Raw genomic sequence first — 13,048 nt, 5'->3', positions numbered from 1 at the left:
GAGCATGAGCAAGTGATGGGTAGGTATGGTGTTAAACAAAGGAATTCAGAAGGTCAGATGGTAGTGGATTTTGCGAAAAGGATGGACATGGCTGTGGTGAATACATATTTTAACAAGAGGGAGGAGCATAGGGTGACATACAAGAGTGGAGGAAGATGCACACAGGTGGATTATATCTTATGTAGGAGGGCCAGTTTGAAGTATATTGGAGACTGTAAAGTGGTGACCAGAGAAAGTGTAGTTAGGCAACATAGGATGGTGGTTTGTAGGATGACGTTGGTGATCAAGAAGAAGAAGAGGAGGAGGAGTGTGAGGGCAGTAACAAGGATCAAATGGTGAAATTGAAAAAGGGTAACTGTGAGGTAGAGTTCAGGGATGAGTTAAGACAGGCACTGGGTAGCAGTGAAGAGTTACCAAATAGCTGGGTAACTACAGCAGAGCTAGTAAAGGAGATGGCTATAAAGGTGCTTGGTATCACATCGGGACAAAGGAAGGATGACAAGGAGATATGGTGGTGGAATGAGGAAGTACAGAAGAGTATACAGGCAAAGAGGTTGGCAAAGAAGAAGTGGAATTGTCAGAGAGATGAAGAAAGTAGACAGGAGTATAAGGAGATGAGGTGCATGGCAAAGAGAGAGGTGGTGAAGGCTAAGGATAAGGCATATGATGAGTTGTATGAAAGGTTGGACACTAAGGAGGGAGAAAAGGACCTGTACTGATTAGCTAGACAGATGGACTGAGCTAGGAAAGATCTGCAGCAGGTAAAGGTGATAAAGGATAATGAGGGAAACATACTCACTAGCGAGGAGAGTGTGTTGAGGAGATGGAAAGAGTACTTTGAGGGGTTGATGAATGAAGAGAATGAGAGGGAGAGAAGGTTGGATGATGTAGGGATAGTGAATCATGAAGTACAATGGATTAGCAAGGAGGAAGTAAGGATAGCTATGAAGAGAATGAAGAATGGAAAGGCTGTTGGCCCATATGACATACCTGTGGAAGCATGGAGGTGTTTAGCTGAAATGGCAGTGGAGTTTTTAACCAGATTGTTTAATGAAATCTTAGAAAGTGAGAGGATGCCTGAGGAATGGAGAAAAAGTGTTTTGGTACCGATTTTTAAGAATAAGGGTGATGTGCAGAGCTGTAGTAACTACAGAGGGATTAAATTGATCAGTCACAGCATGAAGTTATGGGAAAGAGTTGTGGAAGCTAGGTTAAGAAGGGACGTGATGATTAGTGAACAGCAGTATGGTTTCATGCCAGGAAAGAGCACTACAGATGCGATGTTTGCTCTGAGAGTGTTGATGGAGAAGTACAGAGAATGTCAGAAGGAGTTGCATTGTGTTTTTGTAGACTTAGAGAAAGCATATGACAGGGTGCCTAGAGAGGAGTTGTGGTATTGTATGAGGAAGTCAGGAGTGTCAGAGAAGTATGTAAGAGTGGTACAGGTTATGTACAAGGATAGTGTTTCAGTGGTGAGGTCTGTGGTGGGAGTGACGGATGCGTTTAAGGTGGAGGTGGGGTTACATCAGGGATCAGCTCTGAGCCCTTTCTTATTTGCAATGGTGATGGACAGGATGACAGACGAAATCCCCATGGACTCTGATGTCTGCAGATGACATTGTGATCTATATTGAGAGTAGGAACAGGTGGAGGAGACCCTGGAGAGATGGAGATATGCTCTAGAGAGAAGAGGAATGAAGGTCAGCAGGATTAAGACAGAAAATATGTGTGTGAATGAGAGGGAGGATAGAAGAATGGTGAGGATGCCAGGAGTAGAGGTGGTGAAGGTGGATGAGTTTAAATACTTGGGGTCAATAGTTCAGAGAAATGGTGAGTGTGGAAGAGAGGTGAAGAAGAGAGTACAGGCAGGATGGAGTTGGTGGAGAAGAGTGTCAGGCGTGATTTGTGACAGATGATTACCTGTAAGAGTGAAAGGGAAGGTCTACAAGAGGGTAGTGAGACCAGCTATGTTATATGGGTTGGAGACAGTGGCATTGACAAAAAGGCAGGAGTTTGAGCTGGATGTGGCAGAGTTAAAGATGTTAAGATTTGCACTAGGTGTGATGAGGGTGGACAGGATTAGGAATAAGTATATTAGTGGGTTAGCCCAGGTTGGAAGGTTTGGAGACAAAGCCAGAGAGGCAAGATTACATTGGTTTGGACATGTGCTGAGGAGGGATGCTGAGTATATTGGGACAAAGATGCTAAGGATGAAGCTTCCAGGTAACAGGAAAAGAGGAAGGCCTAAGATAAAGTTTATGGATGTGTTGAGAGAGGACATGCAGGTGGTTGGTGTGGCAGAGCAAGATGCAGAGGACAGGAAGAAATGGAAACATATGATCCACTGTGGCGACCCATAACGGGAACAGCCAAAAGAAGATAATGATGATGATTATCTTATTTCTCATTATTGTTTATAAGAAGAGATAAGTGTAATTGTTTCTAGTTAGAATTATAATTAGGATCAACCCAGTTTAGTATAATTTTGAAAATCGAGGCTTTAATGTAAGTATCTGTATCTGGAAAACTGATTCCTCCAAGATCCCATGGTCTAATTTGATGTATTAAAGCTATGCTGGATGTATTAGAAAACCACAGAAATTGTAATAAATGGTTGCTTACCTCCCTAATATGGCATTTATGTGGAAGAAGTAACAGAGCTTGAACTATATATAATATTTTAGGTAAAATAATTATTTTTAAAAACCTACTATCCTTTAACATAGCTCGTCTTTGGAACTCACTCCCACCATCCATTCGTACCATCTCTAATCTTTATACGTTCAAAAAATCTCTTCATACTCATCTTACGTCCCAATGGGAATGCTCTTGTTCCCATCCATCATAAAAATATGGAACCCTTCATCCTCCATTCATTCACTTCCTACTCAACAAAGCCTATATACTTATTACTTTCTTCAAATCTAACCACACTATACAACAATATAATCCTACCTCTTTAAAGCCCTAACACACCTCTCATTTATTGTACTTCATTTAATATATCGCATTTTTGAATGTACCTCAAATGCATAAGCAATGACTGTATTCTCTTTTACATTTGTTTAAGTGTCTTAGCTCTATTGTTTTCATCTTGTCTGTTAGTTTGCTTTAAGAGCTTTTTCAAGTGTATGTACATATTCTGTATGTCTGTTTTTTTTTGGAGCTTTTCTCCCCAGGACTCCATTGAAAACGGGTTCCTTTAGGCCCAATGGACTATCCTGGTAAACCAACTGCAAATAAATAAATAAATAAATAAATAAATAAATAAATTTATTAACTGAAGTCTTCAAAGGAAATAAGCTGATTCCAATGAAAAATAGGGTTGTTTATTATTTTTATAATATGATCATAGTTGACAGTTAATATTTCCTCAATAGATTTCAATAAAGTAATAACTAAATATTCAAAGAAGACTTGATTGCCTATAATATACATTTTTGTATTTGATTATTTTCCCTTTTATTAAGAACAATTAATTTAGATTTTAATTGTTAAATTGAAGACCAGATTGGAAACAAATATTATTGACTCTAATTCAACAAGGGTTTATTTTGAGTTTGAAAGTGTTAATAAAACATCATCTGCAAACAACATAATTTTAAAAGAATAATGGTTAAAGACATCTATGCCTAAAATATTAAGATTTGCTTGAATTAAAATAGTAAGAATTTCAATAGATAAAGCAAATAGAAACGGAGAAAGAGGACAACTTTCTTAAGTAACTTTAATCTGAGGAATGTATTCTGAGGTAAAGGATTCTATTTTAACATAAGCAATGTTATCTTTATAAATATTCTTTAAAAGTGAAATGATTTTTTTAGCAAAGTCAAACAATTTTAGAATTTTAAATAAATACTCCCAATTCATGGAGTCAAAAGCTTTTTCAGTGTCAAGGCTAATAAGCAAAACTTCTTCATTGCCTTTATTTAAAAAAATCTATAAGAGTTAGTATATGTTTAATGTTATCATGATATTATCTTTAAGATATAAAACCTGTCTAGTCAGAAGCAATTATTTGGGTTAAGGATATCTTTATTCTATCTATCCTAGTAATGATAGACATGAAAATCGAATAATCATTGTTTAAAAGAGAAAAAGGTCTATAGGAAGAACATAATTGTGAATTTTTATTCTCTTTTATTATGGGAACAATTAAAGAATATTTCCAGGAAGGTGGAATATTTTCTGCAGATTGAATCTCAATTACAGTTTTATGTAAAAAGGATATGATAGATGTAGTAAATAGTTTATTTCTGTTATTATTCCACCCATACCTAGAGCTTTATTAGATATTAAATCCTTTATTTTTTCAACAATTTCTTTATGGGTAATTAGTTTCTGTAATTCAACTTTTGATTTCAATGGGATTTTTTTGCTATTGAGATAATCCAGATTTAATAATGAAGTTTTAATATCAGAATTAGAATTTTGATTTGAGATGAGTAATGGAATCTGAAGATATCAAGAATATCTTCTATCTCTGTAGTATCTTTCTTATTTCCTTTGTGTTCAGTGCTTAGAACATTAATGATTTTTGACTGCATCTTTACCCTTTTTGATAAATTATGCATATGTTTAGGTGATACAGACTATGAAGCAATTTTTAATATTTTAGTGCTAAGTTTGATTTATGAGTTAAAGTGTCAAATATTGTTTATTAAATGTTTCTATTTTTTATGTTGGACTTCTTATGTTTTGTAAATTTAGACTTAGCTACTAGAAGTTTTAATTGTATATTTTGTAATTCTGATTCGCATTTCTTAATTTTCTTTTTACACCATATTAAAGTTTTACTAAAATTGTAAGCCTTTAATGAACCCCAAATCATGACTATATTGATGTCAGCAGAATAGCTGGTCTCCAAAAAAAAAAAATAATAACAATAATAATAATATTCAGAGTCCAACCAAGGTTTACACTTTCTAGGCTTAGTTTTATATGCAGGGATTCCAGTAAAAAATATATTTTTTAAATTAGATTGAACATTTATAAGAGTATCATGGTCTGAAAGAGGACAAGGAATGATATTATAATTAGATATGCTGGAAATTAAGTCTTGAGAAATTAATATTCTATCAGTTGTAGTCTGAGTGCTATATTTGTAATCCTGATGACAAAATAGTAATGACATAATGAAAAAAGTATGACAAATTTCTGTTCATTATCAAATGTATCTTTTAAATTAAAAGATTTAGTCCTTTTTTGAGTGCTTTCTCAGTTGAAGTAAACCTTAGTTTCCTCTTATTGCTAGTATCAGACTCTTGTAGAATAAAACTAAAATCTCCACCTATAATTAAATTTCCTTTATAATTATCAAGAATAAAATCTAAATGTTTCTTAGCAAAGTTTTGTCCCATTCCTGGGAACCAATAAAGATTCACTAGAGTCATATTTGGACAGTGCATTGATGCAGCTGATCTTGACTATAGAAATCCTTGTTAATATCAGATCAGCAAAATCAAACTTTCTTTCTAATTTCCTTCTCTATCAGCCCTCCCTTTTATTTTAAACTAGCTTTTTAATAATAACTTATTCATTAACATTTAATTGTCTTAACTACTATAATTGTTTAAAATGCTTGTTATAAAACTGACCTCTAATATAATGCATTTTTTATTATTGCAGAACATTATTTTTAGTTATTTTGAGAAAAAAAGAGACTTATACATACTCTAATAATATGTATAGATGGCAAAATGGAGTGGCAGTTTGTTTTGTTAAATATGTAATGAGTCTTACTCTTTTAAGAAGGAGATGATACATTTCTCATTTTACTCAGATGCTTTCTATATTATTCTGAGACACGTAACTATGCATATTATATAATAGTAGGTTTAGATGTCTTCTGTACCATTTTTGGAGGTCATTTTGAAATGGCACTGTTCATTTTAAGGTTTTATTGAAAAGTAAAAAAGACACAAGTATAACTAGGTGAACTAAACATTTAAAAATGTTGATAGTCTTAATAGGCAAAGATTAAATATGTTTAGGCTTTTAGTTTTATATGTTTTGGGAAATAAATAAACCATAATAGCAGTAGCTTTATTTTAGTTTTATTTCAAGTTATTTTAAAACCACCTAAGTTTCTGATGAGTCTTTGTGATGTGGGTTTGAATATGGAGATTAAATTTAACCAATTATTAATAATTCTCCTTACTAACCTGGATTGAGAACCATTTAGTGATGATATTTTTAAGTTAGCTATGGAGGAAGTGAGAGATCTAGGGAAATGTAGTAGCATTTTCTTTTTTTTTTTTGGAGTAAGAAGAAGTTGGTTGTCCGTTAGTGTGCTTTCAATGTAGTTGAAAAAAATGATGCTGTTTTTTTGTAGTTCAAGAAGAGTATCAACTGCACAGATGATAGCAGAATCATTTGCATATCAGACTAGATTGGCTTGTTGGGAGGATGTGAATATATTCAAAAGTAAGGTACCAAAGATATAAACATTTGGGACCCCAGTGCTGACAGGAAGAAAAGATGAATGAGCAGAAACCCATTTCACTGTCTAGCATCAGTTACACAGATAGCTTAAAAACATTTAAGAGTAGTGCAAGATAGACCCAGTGATGCCATTTTATAGATTAGTTTGGAATGACAGACTGAGTCAAAGGCTTTGGAGAGGTGCAAGGAAAGAGAAGTGCCTAATTGTTGTTGCTTAAGCTTTCATGACAGTATCAAAGAAAAATAATTGGGTAGTTGTAATTCTATGGGCTGGCCTAAAGCCATGCTGTGTATTTGAGAGTAGGTTTTCATGAAGTAAATGATATAGGTGTTGTTTATGAATGCACCTTTTCAGAATTTTGGAGAGCGACAAAATGGCAATAAGTCAGAAATAAGAGATATCAGTGGAGCTACAGTCTTTATGTAGAGGAATAATGTATTTTTTTCCAAAGAAGGGAAACATAGAATTCCTTGATAGAATGATTTATTAAAATTGAGACTAGATATGAAATGTATGAGAAGGTCAGCTTATGATATTCTGATGACAGATTGTGTGCAGATGGGGATCTGAACTTGATTTTACTTAATAACTGTGAGTGAGTAGTGGTAGCTTTAGATGAGTTTTTGGTGAGAGCTGCAGTAGACTCAAAGAAATAGGAGTCACATTTTGTAGCAGTGCTTAATGGAGAGTTATCTGGGGTAGGGAATAAGTGGTTCCCAGGGTGTATTTTTTTATTGTAGTCCAGAATTTTGGGGGATTATTTTTGTGGTTGATGTGTGGTTCAATGTAATTCTGTTTTCTGTTGCTTACATTTTTTTTGTACTCTTCTAAGTTGTTTGTAGTATTGTAGGTAGGCAGGAGATTTGTGCTTGTGGCATTGTTTCCATGCCTTGTCTCTTTTCTGCATTAGTATTTTGGTGGAGTGGGATAGTCAGGTTGAGTTATTAGCTTTCACTCTTTTTCTTCTTATGGAAATAAGGCTGTTAACAGTCTTTATGAATAGGGTGTTAAATGGTTTGGCAGTATCATCCAAAGTTAATGTCAGGAGAGAGAGGTCTAGTTAAGAAATTTAAGAATGTTATTAAATGCTTTAGGTTTAAATCCAGTAAGATTATGACATTCCTTAAAAGTGGCTTGTTTGATTAGGTAGATTAGATATCTCAGATCCAAAGTGGGGTGGTGATCATTGAGTGAGTCAGGGAGAATGCCTAGTAAGAAATAAAGATTTGGATGTGAGGAAAATAATTCAGTCAATATTCTTTGATAAAGTGGGTATGAGAAGATAGAAGCTGGGAGAAATTTAATAGGTTTATATTAGCAGAGGGATATTCTTTTATAATGTTTAGCCAGTCAATGCTGATGTCATGGTTTCATAGGGTATATTATTTGCTTTCCACTAAGGTATGTCTTCCAGGATATGAATGCTGTTGCCAGGTGGAATATAGAGGGAAATGTTGCACATTGTTCATGTGGTTTACTGTAAATATATATTCAGTATTTTCATGCTCTTCTGTTATTTATTATTAAATATATTTAAAACTTTTATTGTGGATGGTACTTGTAGAAAGTATGTAACCTTTGAGAGTGCTTATATTTATTTGGTGACACTGTGTGGGCCACTCCAGAAGACCTACTACTATTTGTATTAGTATAAATATTGTGTGTTTGTGTCTTTCGGCTTTTCCCGGTTAGGGGGTCGCCACAGCGGAACTCAGGTCCACTAATGATTGGCAGTAGAGTTTTATGTGCTGGCTTGCCAGGCCTAATGCATAACCTTCAATGAAGGAACACCCATTCACGCATGTCGCCACACAGAAGACGCTCTAACTGAGAATCAAATGGGCAACGTCTAACTGTGAGGCGACAACGCTACCGCAGCATCACCACCGCAGTTGTATTAGTATAAATATTACACAATATAATTGAAAAGGCCTTAGAATAGCTGATTGTGGAGTGTCTGGTGGCTGTGATAATTACCTTATACTCTTAGCAGAATGGGGCACAGCAGGTAAATTTCTGCTAGCCTTTCCCAGGTGTGTGTGTGTGTGTGTGTGTGTGTGTGTGTGTGTGTGTGTGTGTGTGTGTGTGTGTGTGTGTGTGTGTGTGTGAAAAATCAAATCTCACAGTGTGTGTGTGTGTCAGCTACTTGGAGCAAGGACACCATGCACTGGGCTTACAGAGAGGATGCTGGAGGGAGAGTGGCTTGGACACTCTGCCAAGGACCTAGCCCTACAGATGTTCCAGTGGGGAGTCTTATCAGGGACCTAGTGGGAGACAGATAGAGACATCCAGACCCCGGATAGAGTGTGTGTGCCCTATGTGCTCTTAAGGGAAATTATGCTTGATACAGAGAGGTCTGCATCTGGAAATACTGAGTGTATCCATTTGTATTCCAAGTGCACATCCCTCTCCAGTATCAGTGGTGAGGATTCAGGCTCTTTGATTACTGACCCAGCATGGGGATGTCACAAGAATGACCACACTTCCTGTTTTTTTCTGTAGCCTATCAGAGTGTATAATATTATAATAGCCAGGTGAAGAGTTTCTGAATAAGTTTTAGCAGGATTGAGTCAAATTTAACTGAAAGCAACAATGTCTGGGGAATAATGGGAAATCCATGAATGAAATTCATTATTTATTCTGCACACTATGGATGCATAAGGAGATAATTTTCAGATGCTTTGTAGGTGACAAAGTTGGTGTAGAAGATGAGGAGAGACATAGAAGACTGAATGGAGTGTCCATTCCTGGGTGAGATATATGTCACCATCTATGGTGACATTTTTTGAGTAAGACTAGCCATGGGTAGTTTTACTGCTGAAGCAAGTTTTTTATATTTGTGCTTACAGGGATAGTTAGAGGTGCAGTGGTAGAGATATATATTACTCAGGCTGGAGGACATCCCCACATCCTCACATTAAATGTATGGTATTATCATGCAAAGCATAAGTAGATACAAAGGATAGTGTTAAGGCTGATATAAGTGCATGATAACATGTGAGGTGGGATAGAAAAAGTAGTGTGTTTCTAACGATGAAGAGGAGCAACATAGTTAATGGAAGGTAGTTGAAGTAACATATTTAATGGATGGTAGTTGGTGGATATGAAATTAACTACAAACTAACAAACAACTAAAAACAAAAAAACAACTGAGTGTTGTTAAAGCCAAAAACATTACCAACTATTTAATGGTTTCATTTCATCCTTTATTGAAGCAGGCTTTTTCAGAAAACAGCCATATCACGGTCACACATTTAAATGCATACAAATAAATTATGTGACTTCCACACTCAATCCAAATGATTAAAATATGCTTATAATTTATACACAAAATTTAAAAATCTTGATAAAATAATTGAATATACAAGTGCTGCATATATATTAAATTTGCCCTATCTTTAATATGTTTTTAGTTTTAATAAACTAATTATGGACTAAATGTCATTTAAACCCAATGATACAACAGCGTTTAGTTTAATCTGTCACCATAATTCTCTATGTTCCAACTGCACTTTCCATGGACCACATCTAGGATTTATATCTACTTTTCCTATGCTGGCAAACAGCAAATTATGCATAGGATTATTTACAATGTGTTTATACAAAGCACTAGTACTTTTCTCTTTATTAATGTCATGCTCGTAAATCCTGTCTAAGTTTTTGATCTGTTTGCCCTATGTAGTATGCAGGGCAATGTCAGCATAAAGCTTCATATACCACATGGGTAGTATTACAGATGTATCTACCTTTTATTTTTATTACTATATTGTTAACTGAGTTTTGCAATCATAAATTTACTTTACGTGTCCAACTTCCACTTTGATACATTCTAAAATTCTATTTATGACCATTCTCTAAGATATTTTTTATATAGTTTCACCTTTTGTATACAAAATGGGGATTATTTTCCAACTTCATGCTAAATTCAGGATAATTTTTTATTCTATGCCAATTCATATATATATATATATATATATATATTATATATATATATATATATATATATATATATATATATATTATATATATGTGTGTGTGTGTGTGTGTTCTCTAATATATGTACTGTCTAAAGAATATGTCATTATAAATACTGTACCATAGTTAACAATTGCAGTTTCTTTGTCCTCCATAATTTTATCTCTGTTATCAATATTTAATGTCACATTCTGGCCAATCAAGTTAACATTCAAGTTGCACAATGAATTTTGTATACATTTACCATATGATAACAAAGGAATGCAAAAAACATCTTTCTTTTCTGGGTCTACCTCATTCATAATAGAGTTAATTATGACTACTGGATATTCTCTTTGTAAAAACATTTGTTTCAAAAGTTGACATTCTTTAATAAAATCTATATAAAGAGTAATCATCCTAGCTTCACAGACCATCTGACCTTTGGTTACTACACGTTTTTGATGGCATGGGTCACAGCTAGAAAAAATATAAAAATGAATTAGAATAGATATATCTTTGAACATAGTTTATTAGTAACATCTTTATATATGTATACATTTAAATAAGAAATCAAATCTATCCCTATACTATATGTAAACTTTAAACATTATGTGGTGTTGTTGATGTATCCTATAAATTGTTCAATATCATTTGTAATGCCAGACCATGCAATAAAATGTCATCCAGGTACCTGGTATATATGTTAATGTACTAATAATATGGGTTGTTAAATATAAACTGTTTTTCCCTTCACTCATAACTATATTGGCAAACAAAAGCCCACATGTTGCCACCATGGCAATGCCCTTTTTTTATGAAAGAAATGCCCTTTAAAGTATATATAATTATGTTTCAGTACTAACTCCGTGAAAATAACATAAATATTAAAATTTGCAAGAATTCAATGAACCATTCTAACCCTACATTGTGTGGAATGGATGAAAATAAATCATGCACATCAATTGTTAGGACTATTATATTGTCAGCCACTGTGCTAGTGTTACATTTCCTTAAAAAATCCAAAGAGTCTTGACATAAATGGTTCATTTCCAAATTTTTTGTTTTAAATGAAAATCAAGAAATGTTTGCTAAATAATACATTTTTGAAGCATTGGCATCAACTATTAATCTTAAAGGGGGTATTGTTTATGTTTTTATGTATATTTGGAATTCCAAATGTTGTCATAATCATTTATTTTATTTTATTTAGCATTTGTTTACCAGGAATGTCCAACTTGGAATGAGCCAATTTTCAGCGGATGCCCGGGGAGAAATCATAGGGTCACATATACATAAATATTTATAATCATCTCCACTAATCTGATGTTGCCTCAACATATCATTGAGAATTATATCTATTTTGTAATAAGCTATATTGATTTCATTGATTGACACTTCACAATAAGTTTCATCATACAGTACAAAAAGCATTCTCTCAATGTAATCTGACTTATCCATAACAACTAGGACTCCTCCTTTATCAGGACTCATGAACCTCAATGTAGCCAGTGAACTGACATAATTTAATAATTGTATTTGCCTCTTTATTAAATTATAGCCCTTCAAACTCAATTCATGGGCCAAGCCTTGACAAATGCTCAATTCACACACCTGTTCAAACAATTGCAACCCAGCATGACAAGGAGGGTTATAAATGTTGGGTCCTCCTAGACCATGGAGGGCATATTCTGAGTCACCAAGCAATAATCTTAAATTAATTTTCCTAACATTTAATTTAAATTCACTCAACGTTAATACTGTATCAGCATGTTTAGCCAGGACAAAAGTATAACCTCTACTGAATTATATCAGTATGTTCTTGATTGCTGGAGGTAGAACTTATGATGCCCCTGCACTGGCCCAGTAATCAAGGAGCCTCAATCCTCACCATTAGCACCAGTGAGGGCATGTACATTGGGAAGGATAACAGGTACACACACAGTAAAGTACAATTTCCCCTAAGAGCACACAGAGATCAAAGTCAGTCTGGGGCTAGTTTCTCCCTTTCTCTCCAGATCCCCAATAAGAATCCCCACTGGCACAGCTATAGGGTCCAGATCTCACCCTAGTGATCAAGCTAAAACCTCCAGCACCCTCTCTGACTAACCAGTGCTTCTTGTCCCTGCCCAAGTAGCTGCACACACACACACTTTGAGATATGAGTTGTATACAAACACACAGACACTCCTGGGGAAGGCTGGCACAGCTTTTCCAGCTATGCCCCCTTCTTGCCCAGACTATATGGTAGAAATCACTGCCACCAACCACTAATATCAGCTACTAATAAGGCCCTTATCAAAGGGTGACCAATTTCCCTGTGTAATATTACTGTTATTCAAATAGTAAGTGTGACCCAGGGCTAAAGCTATTGGAGTGGCTTGGACAGTATCACCGAATACATGCAATGTACGCTAAGAGTTTAAATTATCTCTACATAAAACAGCCACAGTTGAAAGGTTTAAAAATATTTAATAATAAATAATAAAACCACAGACAATACTTATTACTTCAACACAATGACATTACAGAGTTCAGAAATCATAGGAAAATGCTTTAAAATAATACTGTAAAATAGACTGACATAAATATAGAAAAGAGCTAGACTAATCTGGCTATTTCTATCTGTCTCTAAGAAAAAACACTGTT

Source organism: Protopterus annectens, chromosome 5.part0 (assembly GCF_019279795.1).
Source record: "Protopterus annectens isolate FY-2018-M chromosome 5.part0, PAN1.0, whole genome shotgun sequence".
NCBI lineage: Eukaryota > Metazoa > Chordata > Ceratodontiformes > Protopteridae > Protopterus > Protopterus annectens.
This window is presented reverse-complemented; position numbering follows the sequence as displayed.